This window comes from Phyllobates terribilis, unplaced genomic scaffold, assembly GCF_046119375.1.
Source record: "Phyllobates terribilis strain yellow unplaced genomic scaffold, ASM4611937v1 Scaffold_7__3_contigs__length_470593459, whole genome shotgun sequence".
NCBI classification, from domain to species: Eukaryota; Metazoa; Chordata; class Amphibia; order Anura; family Dendrobatidae; genus Phyllobates; species Phyllobates terribilis.
Genome location: NW_027362767.1, coordinates 65,722,639 through 65,737,693, shown reverse-complemented (window position 1 = coordinate 65,737,693; position 15,055 = coordinate 65,722,639). Strand labels below are relative to the sequence as shown.

General features: G+C 43.9%; 1 protein-coding gene across 1 annotated transcript in view; it reads right to left on the bottom strand.

The window, feature by feature from the left end:
• Positions 1-14,692, bottom strand: part of ESR2 (estrogen receptor 2) — an 83,983-nt gene extending 69,291 nt beyond the window's left edge. The window contains exon 1 of the mRNA XM_073638684.1: positions 14,565-14,692. The gene's annotated coding sequence lies outside the window, so the exon portion shown is untranslated. The remainder of the gene's footprint in view (positions 1-14,564) is intronic.
• Positions 14,693-15,055: the final 363 nt, after the last annotated feature.

Here is a 15,055-nt window from a genome sequence, read left to right as displayed (position 1 = left end):
AATTTGGCTAGCGTGGCATACCGGGGCAGGTACACTTCCCTCTTCCCGATATTTATTATGCGAACGGGCACCCTCCCATGGCGTACATTGACCACCCCCCGTGCTGTCAAAATGGTGGGCCTACTGTCTGAGTAAACTGGTTCTACCATTGCCTGGTAATCTCTACCTCTCAGACCAATAGCTGCCCGGCACCAAATCATCATTTCACTTTTCGGGGGCATGGCAATAGGGAAAGGGTCACACATTCGCACGCTACCAATCTCACCACCGGAGAGTTCTAGCTGTTGCCGTCGCATCAGTGCCCGGATCTCTTTCTGGAGCACTCGCTGCTGGCCGGAGCTGGCGTTCTTGGCGACCTGCTGTAAAAGGAAAATCACCTCTGCAAGACAATTTTCAATTACATTAGTTCCTAGAGTTATCTTTGGGTGACTCTCGTGTTTGTCAATGTCTACAATGATCAGTCCCTGTGCTGCCAGTTCGACTCTACCGATTTTGATGGTCACCTCTTTAAATCCAATCTGTGGCACGGGCTGACCATTGCTGGCGATGATACTCAAGTCGTCGTCAGGGTAGCGGGTGATATCCGAGTCATTCCAGTACTGCTTGAAGAGCACGTACGGGATGGTGGTGACCTGTGACCCGGTGTCCAGTAGGGCACTCATAGGAATGCCATCCAGTACCACGGGTAAGACTGGACGTCCTCCCACATATTTGTCGCGCCAGTTCGATGGGCCTGGTGATCTTTTTCCTGGGGGTTGGCCCTCTACCCCAGGTTGTGCCAGTTTAAAGGACAGTACCTTGCCATATGTCCGGGTTGATTGCAGCGGCGGCAGATGGGTCGTCCGTCCTCGTTGTATCGGTCGCTGGGTCTTCCTCTGGCCGGTGGGGTCCTCCTTGGTCGACGCCACGGGATGTCCTCCGGTCCGGATGCCAGCTGGATCTTCCCTGGAGTGGAAACCTGTAAAGACTGCACAGTTCGGGTTAGCGCAGCAACGCTTTTAGCTAGCTCTTGGACCTGATGGTGCAGGTCTGGAGCCGGGTCATTGTTCAAAGCCTGCGCATCAGCTCCCACAGGCCCTGTCGACAAGGGCGCCGCCTCCTGGTGGTAAGTGGTAGTGGGGCGTCTGGGGGTCACAACGCCACCTGGTGCCGGTTCTCGAAGCACCCGGATGGCTCTGTCCTTGAACTGTGCAAATCCCAGATGAGGGTACTGTAAGGCCATTGCCCGCAACTGGGTTCAGTGGGCATTGCAATATAAACCCTCTATAAATTGTTCAGTCAACAGCCTGTCCTCGTCTCCCACGCCGTCAGGGTCGGTCTGCTTAATGGCTCTCAGGGCCTCTTGTAGGTTCAGGGCATAGTCCCTTATACTCTCATGTGCCCGCTGTTTGCACCCGTAGAATCTAAGCTTGATCTCGGCTGAGGTGCGGGTATCAAAGGTGTCCCTCAGCCGGGTTAGTATCCCTGCGACAGTCCTCCCCCCAGGTGGCCAGGACTTTACCTCCCTTTGGGCTGCCCCGGTTAATTGGGCCACCAGGATGCTCACTTTTTGCTCCTCTGTGAGGGGGTACACCTGAAAGAGGCTATCCAGCTTTTCTCTAAAGTCATGCAGGGTATGTGACTCCCCTGAGTACTGGGGTAGCCAGGCTGCCCCCGGGATATAGGGCATGGTGAAAGGCATGACCGCAACAGCGGTGGCGCTGGCGGGGGTTGAAGCGGTGAAGCTCTCCTCCGTATCCGGCATCCTTCTCCCCCCTAGTGGACCGTGGTCTACCTTGCGATGATCCTCTTCCGTAGGCCGCGGCTCCGCAGTGAATCGTCAGGGTTGAGGACCTTCCGTCGCGCTCCTGTGACGTCGGCGTCTGCTGGGCTCCTTCCAGGACCTTACGCAACGTCCGGACGTGAGGCGGGGCTTCAGTTCTCGCGCGCTTTCGGAGTCCACGCCCCTCTTCTTCCCGCGCGGCGTCCTCAAGATGGCGTCCAATGGCGGGAAAACTCCACGTATGGCGGGAAGAAGGCTGAAGATGGCGCCGGATGGCGGGAAAACTCCACCGATGGCGGGAAGGAAGCGGAAGATGGCGCCGGATGGCGGGAATCTTCACCACAGGTAAGTTTGAACAGTCTTTTTCAGGCACGCAGTACCCGGTGGTTGCGGGCACGAAATCCTGCCGACTACGCCAAAAGTTGACGCGCCCCTGGGCCTGTGTCGCGCTGCGTTGCGCACGTGGGAGCTTACCCGGAGCCGGATCTCTTGAGGGTTGTAGTCTCGTGGCGGTGATCCGGTCCGTGCCCAGGGAGTCAGACTAAGTGGCGCTGTATTAGCGGTAGATGTTGGACGACTACGCCACCCATTGAGTACAGCTAAGGAGCTGCTGCTGCAGGGCAGACCGCTGAGGCCGGTGGTAGGATTGTGCAGCGTGATAGTATAACCCCCAACGGGAGGGGTATGGCCTCAGGACAGCCGACGTGGATGATGGGGGTAGCAGGAACCACTCGGAGACGGTACGGTGTAGTTCAGGGTCTTTACTGGTGACAACGATAGACCCTCCCGGAGTACTGGCTAGCGATTGGGGCCTGGTCAGTCCTTGAGCAGATGGGATCTCCCCTGGCCAGGCGGAGTTGTAGGCCTCCCAAACTAACGATACTCTTCTGGCTACCTTGCTAGAAGCGGGTATAAGTAGCCCACGTCCCTGAGTGTACCGTGTGGTGCTCACCCGTATGGCCGGTGACTCGGGGCCTTCTAGTAGCTTCCGCTCCACGACGGCGGTGCTGGTCCCACGCGTGTGACCGTGCCTTCGGGTTTCTGGGCCAGAGGACCTGCAATCCCCTGCCGGTCGGTTTCTGCTGCTGGATAGGAGTTAGTCCCCACAGCCTCGGACTCCGGGTCCGGTGATAACTTCTCAGTCAGGGCGAGCTCTGCAGCTGCCAGCCCCTGACTCCTTGTAGCACTGCTCCCACAGAGCTCCTGATGTTCTTTTCCTATATCTGCTTCTCTTCTCTGTCTCTACTTCTTCTCTACTCACTAACCCTGCCTCAGCCCTAGGTTTATATAGGGGAAGTTCTTCCTCTCCCAGGACTGGGCAGGAGGTGTGGCATGCATAGGATCCCTGACCAAGAGACCTCCCACCTGCTCTCAGACATAACATTGCCGTTACTGTGGAAACCAGACCCCTGGGGTGCCACAGCTGCTTCTGCTCCTCTAGTAGAGTAGCAATCATCCAGGGCTACACCAAGAGTACAACTTGTCACCATGAGAGCAGTAGATACAATTAGAGACTCCTCATACATTTACAAGTGTGTTTATTACTGATGAATTGGAGTGACTCAAAATGTGTTGAGTTTACAGACACGAGCAAGGATAAATATTGGGTTCCCGACACGAAGCCTCTCGTATAGATGCAAAATTAACATTTTGCAGCAATTGGCGCCACTTTTTAAATCATCTCGTATCTCATCCTAGTTTTCTAGATCTGCCTATCCAGGAGGTGTTAGCCACAGATGAAAATCATTGGTGCAGCCATGAAATCTGATGGGACAGTTGGAAACCCTATTATCAGAAGTAGTGCCACTTGCCCAGTGGGCATTGACTAGGTACACAAGTTGCACACTGAACCCATATATGAGTGCAATTATCAGATGTTTCTATTCATGAGGATTTATATTGGAATCAGTACATTATACAGGCACAGGTGCTTTCTTTTAATGTATTTTACCCCCTCATTCCCTACAGCCACTTATAAGACCAAACCAATGCATTTACAGAATGGTGCTTCACAAAACCACTCAGAGCTGCATTCTCAACACTTTTGGTTGCTTTCCGACACAACCCAGGGCTTTTTGTCAGACATATGTTTGAGTGAGCTCCAATAATTTAGTAGAATTTGCTCCATTTAGGGAACTTTTCCTCCAGATTACTGTACAGCAATCAAACCTGCGATGCAAGCTCTACAGAGACACTGAACAAGCCGGCAATGCTGCGAGATTAGAGCTCAGTGCCCAACATGATGCAATTCCGGATCAGAACAAGGCAAAATAAAAAGTTACTCCTTTTGTACATATAGAAATGGTGAACCTACACTTTACAGATTTCTATTTAAAGAAGACTCTTATAAAAATGCACAAGTTTTGTAAATTCGAGAGGAAATGTCAGTAGCAAAAAAAAAAATCAATTTAGAAATACACAGATTAGTTGTTTTTTTTCTGGCAAACAGTAAAGATTTTTATATTCAAGCCTCTTAACATCCTAAGGATGCAATTAGACCGAGTGCCAATACCATCATACCCTCATCAATGGAAAATTGAACCTAGTGGCATGTTTTTTGGCTAAAGTGAATCTAGAAAAGAGGAAAACAAAGAAATAAGAAACAATGGTGACTTACAGGTAGGAGACTACATGCAGATAAATGTGGCAATTCACAGGACAATCACGTCAACAAAACGAAGACGTCACTGCATTCGTGTGCATCGTGGTCAGGAGCACGATCTATGTGCCATCGAAAGTAGCAACGTTTCGTCTACAAAAGAACGAGACTAATGCAAACTGCCATTTTTTCATCATAGTTCCATGTGGAAAATTGATTATGTGCACCAGCATCTAGCGGGACTCAATAACACAATGGGTTCCTCATTATGGTACATGTGAGGATGTAATGCTACTCGGTTCAAACCCTTGAGCCTGTGTTTTGTGGTCGGCCCCATCACCTTTCGGGTGCAGCTTTATATTCCTTCTCCCTGCTGGTAATAATTTCATGTGGATGTTCAGCCATTCTACTGTAGTTTATAGCCAGTCAGTAAAATACCAGCTAGTGTTTATCTCTCTGCTGTTTCTGTTCTTTACTCTGCACCGACCTTCTGTTTCTTTTAGGAAGTAGGTGGCATATTCTCTAACAGTACGTACTTTATACTTTATTTTGTATTTTGTGGTTTACTTTGCTCACTCTGGGATCTTTCCTTTTTTTCAGCACACTTTCCCTCTTGTAGGTAATTTACACTCTGCTTTTCCCTCCAGTTCTTTAGGAGGAACCTGAAGCACTTGATGACCTTTCAGGCAGCATAGGTCCGAGCTGCCATCTTCTAGCCTGTGGTTACGGCTATCTCAGCTCACGCTGTAACCACTAGAGACTGCGGGATCAGGATCTCTAGTCTTTACAAGAACCGGCAGGGTCAATTGCACTTTTTAGTTTGTTACCTATTTTCCCGAGTGAGTTGCTACTCTATCATAACAGATGGATACAAAACAGGAACCCAGTTTTATATAAGTACCTTGAATAGAGCCAGAAGAATGCCCAAGTTCCTTTTATTGGTAATCTCCAATAATACTATGTGTTTTGGGATCCCAGGGTCCCTTCATCCAGTTGTAACTATTAAAGCAACCCAATAGACATTATTTGTCTTCATCTTGAAACAGGTTTCAGGTACTGGTCACCATCACATTGCTTTCTGATGCTTCCAGGTTGGACTGACGACCACAAGATGAAGACGACCAGGCAGCACCAAATCCCCTCTACATGCAATATAATAGTGTTGTGCCCATCATAGTACAACATACAACTATAGAAGGCAAGGACCCACCAAAAATAACTTTCCCACCTATCCTATTTTACTAACCCAATATGGTGCTTTTGTATTCTCTCCATCCACTTCTACATTTCATTCTGGTGCAAGGATTTGCCATACTGCCATAACATTCAAAATGTTGAAGAGAAATTTGATAATGTATCTAAAGGGGTTCTTCCATTCCATGATGTGATGGCATATTACATCTATATGACATAACATTCCGATTGATGAGGGGACCAGCAGTGGGTGAATCAAGGGGCTACTGTGATGCATTTCTTTCAGTGGTCCTGGCCGGGATATGTGCAGGGAGACTTTGCCAGCCCCATTTACTTTAATGAAGTGTTACTGCGCGAGGAAAGCCTGTTATATTCTATACTAGTAATACAGTGGGGAGAATAAGTTTTTGATACACTGACGATTTTGCAAGTTTTCCCATCTACAAAGAATGGAGAGGTCTGTAATTGTTATCATAAGTACACTTCAACTGTGAGAGACAGAATCTTAAAAAAAAATCCAGAAAATCACATAGTATGATTTTTACATAATTAATTTGATTTGCATTTTATTGCATTAAATAAGTATTTGATCACTTACCAAGAATTCTGGCTCTCACAGACCTGTTAGTTTTTCTTTAAGAAGCTCTCCTACTCTGCACTCATTACCTGTATTAATTGCATCTGTTTGAACTCGTTATCTGTATAAAAAGACACCTGTCCACACAACCAATCACACTCCAACCTCTCCACAATGGCCAAGACCAAAGAGCTGTCTAAGGACACCAGGGACAAAATTGTAGACCTCCACAGGACTGTGATGGGCTACAGGACAATAGGCAAGCAGCTTGGTGAGAAGGCAACAACTGTTGGCACAATTATTAGAAAATGGAAGAAACATAAGATGACTGTCAATCTTTCTCAGTCAGGGGCTCCATGCAAGATCTAGCCTCGTGAGGTAAGGAGGATTGTAACAAAGGTCAGGAATCAGCCCAAGAACTACATGGGAGGACCTGGTCAATGACCTGAAGAGAGCTGGGACCACAGTCTCAAACATTACTGTTAGTAACATACAACGTCGTCATGGATTAAAATCCTGCAGGGCATGCAAGGTCCCCCTGCTCCCGCCAGCACATGTCCAGGCCCGTTTGAAATTCGCCAATGACCATCTGGATGATCCAGAGGAGGCATGGGAGAAGGTCATGCGGTCAGAGGAGACCAAAATAGAACTTTTTGGTATCAACTTCACTCGCTGTTTTTGGAGGAAGAAGAAGGAGGAGTACAACCTCAAGAACACCGTCCCAACTGTGAAGCATGGTGGGGGAAACATCATACTTTGGGGGTGCTTTTCTGCAAAGGGGACAGGACGACTGCACTGTATTGAAGAGAGGATGGCTGGGGTCATGTATCGCGAGATTTTGGCCAACAGCCTCCTTCCCTCAGTAAGAGCATTGAAGATGGGTCATGGCTGGGTCTTCCAGCATGACAATGACCCGAAACACACAGCCAGGGAAAATAAGGAGTGGCTCCGTAAGAAGCATTTCAATGTCCTGGAGGGCCTAGCCAGTCTCCAGACCTGAACCTAATAGAAAGTCTTTGGAGGGAGCTGAAACTCCATGTTGCCCAGCGACAGCCCCGAAACCTGAAAGATCTGGAGAAGATCTGTATGGAGTAGTGGGCCAAAATCCCTGCTGCAGTGTGTGCAAACTTGGTCAAGAAGTACAGGAAACGTCTGACCTCTGTAATTGCAAACAAAGGTTTCTGCACCAAATATTAAGTTCTGTTTTTCTATTGTATCAAATACTTATTCAATGCAATAAGATGCAAATTATGTAAAAATCATACAATGTGATTTTCTGGATTTTTTTTTAAGATTCTGTCTCTCACAGGTGAAGTGTACCTACGATAAAAATTACAGACCTCTCCATTCTCTGTAGATGGGAAAACTTGTAAAATCGGCAGTGTATCAAATACTTATTTTTAACTTATTGTTACAAGTAAATTGTGACCTTGAGTCCTTGTTTAATGGCACAGTGAGTGGTCAACACTGGTGCATTTTAAATACTAGGGTTCTGGATTCAAATCCAACCAGGTTTGCTTTGTAAAATATAAATTTTAATTTTTCATTCTCTTTCATTTTGTTCTGATTAGAAAATGTGGCATATCCTAGCCACATGGGAATAACCTTTTAAATAGTCACAGTCAATCTCACAAACTTTAAAAAAATAGTATCAGCCAATAAAAGAAAATTAATAGTGTATCTTATCTGTGAAATTTGCTTCTTTCTCCACTTATCAGACACTTCTTCCCCTTAGCGTATCATTCACTCTGAAATACAGCTAAAATCCATCTTAATAATAAGTCAAAGCAAGTAGGACTCTTGAGTCACAAAAGTAAGAGGCTGCAGCTCTTATTAAACTCTATAAAGAGGTGGAGTGTGAAGCATGCAACACACTGAGACTAAGCAGATTGTGCTGTAGCTTCTAGGAAATTTATCTCACCCCAGAGCTGGATTCACAGCCACACAGTTTAATATTGCTGTATAATGTCCTCTGTGCAGCTACTGCTTCTGAACATGTGCTACAAAGAAATAGGACAACAGGAATCCATCAAGTATCTGTGCGCTGTGTACAGGAGACATGATAGCAGCTTGTCTCCACCCAGTAGCTCAGAGAGGACTGAAAATTAGAGCTTCTCCAGAAGGAAAAACTGGGGGGAAAAAAATGGATACAAGTCATATAATGGCCAGAAATAGTTTTATTCCTCATTTACACACAAGACAGCTTATTCAGAAAAGTTACCTCAAATTACATGTTAAGCTCCATAAATGTATCATCACTAATATATAAAAACCCTTCTACATACTCTACATCTAGGAACAGTGCTCTGCGCCGTGTCCTTAAAACATACCCTTGAGGTCTAGATATTTTCTCTCTAGATCGAGCATATTGCCACCAAAGTTTGTGCCTGAGAAAACTGAATATGGATGCTCGACGATGTGAATAATGTTTGCTTCATTAAGTGAGCTCTGCAGAGAAGGCAAGAACATCGGTGTATTTAGAAGCCCCAGATCTTCTCATCTAATAAAAGGCATTATGTACTGCAAGAATCGTCGTTATACAAGAATGGATCCACAGCAGACTGGGAAAGCAGCAACCTCATATTTATTCAGTGGCGGCCCACTGGCTCCAATTATTGGGGCTATACTAAACTTGTGATGGGGACATTAAATTGGGAAACCTACAGCGAACAGGGATGACTACGGTAATGTGCTGGTTACATTACACGTATAATACTACAGAATACGCAGCCATGAAATAACCAGTTAGAAACCAATAAAGCACAGTAGTGTTAATCACATTCGCTTGGCGCTAATCTCAGTTTTAATCCATTTCTCACGTATAGCAGGGGTATAGAGGGAGCAGGATGGGTGCTAGGTGGCATATATAAAAATCTGGGGGTGCAAACTGGTTCAGCCGAGCTGCCATTAAACAATGCATTGGGTTCCCTCCAAGGCATAACGGTGACAGAAGCCTCAACATCTAACCCCTGAGTTGCCTTGGTTGGTGTTCACCATTGCATCTAAAGGGGATGAACTGCGGTGACCAAAGCTAGCTCCAATCACAGCAGTTATCAGCGGGTTTGGGGAGTAAAAAATCTGCCACCCATTAGGCATGGAAAGCCTGCTTCATGCAAAACCCCCAGACTTCTGCCTTACATAAATGGATTAAATCAGAAGTAGGAAGATGCCAGGCAGGGAAGGGACCTGTTATGCTAATTTAGCTACTCACACGGGATAATAGGTAAAGTTAAAAACTGCAACTGACCTGCCGATTCCTGTATAGACTAGAGATTCTGACCCACAGTCCCTAGTGGTTCCTGAGTAAGCAGAAGTATCCCTAACTACAGACTAGACGATGGCAACTCGGAGCTATACTGCTATAAAAGACTGTTGAGTACTTCATGTTCCTCCTAAAGAACCAGAGGGCAGAGTTGAGTATGAATTACCAACAAAAGGGAAATGTGCTGAAAGAAAAGGAAAGATCCCAGAGTGAGTAAAATAAACCACAGAATACAAAATAAAGTATGAAGTATATGCTGTTAGATTATATGCCACCTACTTCCTAAAAAGAAACAGAAGATAGGTGCAGGCAAAGAAAAGAAACAGCAAATAGATAAATCCTAGCTGGAAATTCACTGACTGTCTTTAAACAACAGCAGAGTGGCTGAACAGCCAAATGAGAATGTCACCAGCAGGAAATGCCATCAGGGGGAAAGTATATAAAGCCGCACCCGAAAGGTGATAGGGCAGACAAATGAAAACACACAAATGAAAACACTTGTGTTATGCTAAACAGACTGCAGCCAGAATAACAGAACCTAAACAGGAGAAAAGGTGCATCTGCTGTAGCTCGGTGGACAGAGAAGTCAACCACAGACCACAGGCTCAAGAGTTTGAACCCAGGAGCATGACAGAACCATTTGGTTCTACCCATGGGCCCCATAGTAGTCATGTGCCCTGCTGCTGCTATTGGCGGTATGTCACTGCCAAAAGAGATATTCCAGTCTACATTAATCATCACCTGTTCACTGGAGTAGTAATAATTGTTAAATTACCACCATTGGGACCTCCACTGATCCCCAGAATGGGGAATTGTCCTACCCCTAGTAGCAAGACCACAGCCAAAAGGAGCATCTGGTTGGGCAAGAGCCCTGTAACACCATACAAAGTCATTGGCACTGATGAAGATAGTCAAGCGCAACGCTGAAGTTAGCTATATTCGCATCTTCAGAACTGGCATCAGTCTTGTGGCCAGGAGAGAGCTAGGAGACCCTCTTCTGTTGGGGTCCCAGTGGCAATACCCCCATTAATGCTAAAATAAAATGTCTGTAAATAAGATAACGCAAGACACATGGACATCTCATTCTGTAGACGCCATTGACCATTAGTAGTTTCTGTTTTACCCAAGCTTCAGGTAGACCCCAAAAATCTGAAGCTCGGATATGAAACACCATCTTTGTCCTCATTTAGTTGACAAGGACCCTAATGATCATAGGAATGAGGGCGTCCTGCCTTCACAAGAAAAGAATGTGACCACCTCCTCTCCTCTCCATTCACACGGGACCCCTACTCTAGGGACTGTGGAGATCTCAGTGGTTGAAACCACAGCGATCATAAATCTATCCTATCTAGTAGAGAAGCAATATAAGATGTTCGTAGGATAACCTCTTCAAAAACATGACTTGGATCTCAAATCCTAAAACATATCTGTAATCCAACAGCCCCATTACACTGGACGAAGAAGCTTGGATCAAGTCTACTAGACGGACATTTCACCGCAGCCCGTGCTGTTACTACTGCCCACATCATCCGCTCAATTCTTCCAAGCAGTTACAGTTTTACTCTAAAGGAACATAATTGACCACAATTACTTTTCCTCCCAAGTCTGAAATCTCTCTATAGTTCGTCTTATTCCCATTTCTTGTGCAATCTTCTGCTGGCACCAATGTCTAACATCAGTAGACAGTTTCCTGGCCTTTATATCTGTCACATTGTATTAACCTCATGATTTTCACCAAGGAAGGTCCCGTGTATCACATATCGGCCTATGTCCACATAGCGGTGGAGCAGGATCAATCACGTAAAATAGTGGTCGATGTATTGTATGTAGGACACGAAGGCTGAAGCAAGGTATGACGCTTATAACAAAGGCTAAATTCACATGTCATGTGCAGACATAGAACTGTCCTGCTCCAAGGAACCTTCAACCCCATCAATATTGCTTCCTCCTCACCCCATCTTAATTCAGTGACCGAGTCAGCGGATAGTCTCAGCACTGGCGTGGGTCCACTAGATATCTCAGAGCTATTACATTGCTGATCCCTGGCAGATGTAATTGCACAAAACAGATGTTTTTATTCCACTGTGCAAAAACATAGGAATTATATGAAAGGTCTTCTTTTGCATTGTGACAATTAAGAACCTGCAGTCCTATGTAAATAAATACAATATCCCATCCTAGAGGTTATAGGTAAAAAGATTAAGCTTTTTCTATTTTCGCTTAAACCTGCGAGAGTAGTGGTATGATTGTACAGGTGTTTGTCCCCCAATAAAAATAATACCTTTTTTTTTTTTTTTTTTTTTTTTTTTTTAGAGATGCCATGCACTATCTTCTAGTGTAGAATTCATGTGCAAATCAGTCTGGACGTGCCCTGGGGGCGTCCATGAACATGGATAGCTTCTTCCACGCCCTAAGTGCACTTCCAGCCTGATTTGCACATGACTTCTACACTAGAAGATGGCACATCGGATCTTTACAAAAAAAAGTATCATTATTATTGGGGGGGGCAAGCACCTATCCAGCCAGACCACTCATATATGGTTGAACCCAAGCAATTAATAAACTTAATTGAATAATGATTATTGTAGTCCCAACTCAATGTACAAAAGAGATATTTTGCATTTTTAGTTGCCCAGTTCCTTAAGATGAACACAGTCCCTTCTGAAAGTTATGAAAACTCTACACATCTTCCATGTCAGTGACATGTCAGAAAAGGTCAACAGCGAGGTACAACCCCTGACACCCACCAATCCGTTTTGATCCCGTTATTGACCCAGATCTTTCACATTCACTTTAATGGGACCTAACACAACAACAGACGAGTAGATCAGAAGAGAAAGAAGTATGGGGCTTCAGGAGTGTGACGGCCCCTTCCTTCTACTGATCGGTGAGGGTCCGTTGGCACAGAGCCCCATCAATAACATCCGATATTGTAAAGGTGAATCCTCCTCCACTAATGGGTCAGCACTTATACATTTGCAGAGGAAAAAATGAGTTTATCTTTTGGCGCAGATCATCCCATATAATCAGAGTTATCTAACAGTGCACGACACAGAGGTAAATGTCAAATTTGACTCAGATATAAAGAAATGATAGATTTCTGCCAATCTCATGGGTACACCTCTAAGAAAAGAGACACAGGGATTTTTTCCTGCAGATGCACCCACTGCCCTTTCTATCACCCCATTTTTCAGCAAAAAAAATCTTTATTCCATCATTATGTAATTCCAGCTCTGCCCTCATTGCCAAATGTGTTATTTCGAGGGATCGCTCCAAATTTTGTAGATTTATCCCCCTCTCATTCTTGGTCCACGGTTTTCAGCCATGATCCCACTTTTCAATCATTCTGGATACAGTGAGTTCCTAATATCTACTATTACCTTTCTCTGGCCCCAATGTATATAGACACTGACTCATGGCAGATCCCACAAGCTCAACAGAGTTTACATGTTAATTCTGCACAACGCAAACTTACTAGAAAGAGAATTGGTTCATATGAAAGGTGTCCTAATACTTGGGGGTCTGATGGGGATGATGGGAGTGAGTATGTTATATGGACGGCACTGCATCATTATAAGTACTCATGGAAATACATATTATATGTAAAAGCTATGTGGACTTATAAATGACCTATAGGAAATCCTAAAACTATGTTCCTTTAAGAAACATAAAAGGCTTGTTGGCAAATGATAAGACTATATGGACAAAAGGAGCAATGCTCTGAAAGCTACGATCAGAAGTGGAAAATCAACTGTTGTGATCAGTGGTTACACACATATATATATATATATATATATAGCACAACTACTTCTCAGCATGCTACAGCGGTGGTGCTGAGACTTGTAGTTCCTGACCAGTTTTACACCAAAAGTCAATATGCAATCCGACATTGATCAGTCGGTAGCTTCAGTCCATATTGATATAAGGGCACTTTTATAGTCACGGCGCGGGATCATTAACACTGACTTAGGGATTCAGGAAAAAAACGCTACCGATTCAGACGCAAAATGGAGGAAAAAAGGTTTTCTTGGAAAGCAGAAACCAGACTCTCCCCATAACGTCCTGTCAATCAATCATTATTATTTTCCCTGCATAGGGATTACTTCAGGCAAAAGGTGTTATTGGCTGATGCAGAACTACAAGTCTCAGCATGATAGCTGGTTATCCTCCTGACTGGTATCTTTGCAGACATCATCGCATAGTGTATAATTTATCTGGGAAAATTACATTTGTAAAATACATTAATTTAGAAATGGAGTGAAATAAGAAGGCACAGAAGACACGGCAGGAAGACGAGCTGTAACGATTAGATCTACAAGTGGTTGATGTGTGAGATGTAGATATATATATATATATATATATATATATATATATTTTTTTTTTTTTTTTTTTTTTTTCATTATTTTTCTTACACATACTTTTTTGTGTGTAAGAAAAATAATGAAAAAAAAAAAAATTATATATATATATATATATATACACACACACAATATATATTATATATATAATATACACTCATACGTGTGTGAAAGAATGTATTTTTTATATATATTTATTTTAACACAAAAATAGTATACATACTTATGTGTGTAAAAAAATTATATTTATATATAATTATTATTATTATTATTATTTTATTTTTTTTCCACACAAGTGTATATATACTTATGTGTGTAAAAAATAAAAATACATTATATAGAATTTATTTATTTTTACACACACACAAGTATATAAATCTATATATTTGCATGTATACATCACAACATTACCATTAGGTATAGTATATCTCAACTAGCAACTTTTAAATGTAAAGGAAACAAGTTGGATTGCTTCAATTGTAGCTTCCACCTGCAGATGTAGCAGAGCTGAGTTGGTTGCAGCAGAGCTGAGTTGGTTGCAGCTCACCTTGACGTTGCAGCATTATAGCGGCGGTCACCTATAGGACCACCAGTTTCCCTATTGCGTAATCGTAGCTCAACAAGTTATCCAGATGCACAAAACAAAACAGTAAAATGACAAACTCAGCTCTGCTACATTGTGTCACTTTACAAAAATAAATAAAACTGCAACATAGAAGCAGATCTAAAATCAAGTTGCATCTGCAATGGAAACACTTTTTGCAAAGTGATAAGGACAACTCCATAGACAGGATTAAAGGAGTAATACCGACCTTATTCCGGCAAAAATCTAGACGTAGTCGTTCTACTTGAGCAAACCGTCCTCGGAGTCCGACACGCCATACAATGCTTAAATATTTGTCATTTTCCTTTCCATCACTCCGGGCTGAATTTTTCCAATCACCTGTATACCACCAGAGGCGAGAGCTGCATCTTCTGTGGGTGGTCACCGATATGGCTAATGCTATTTACAGCAAGTGGCCAGAGCACCATCTAGTGGCCATTAGAAGTAACTGGTGCAGGAATAGTTGGCACATCCAGTGATCGCTTTTTGGAGACACACAGTTATGGAATATTCCTTGGAAAAATGACATAAATGTGTTGTCTGGTGCGTGATTTATTATTTTACATTGGCTGAATAGTCAGCCCAGAAGTCTGAATACTATATCTGCGCTTATTTTGTCTTATTCCCTCTGAAAGGGTTTATTGTTTGATCTGTTGAGTAATCCTACCGCACACTCGTGTAATATTGGACCAAGCGATG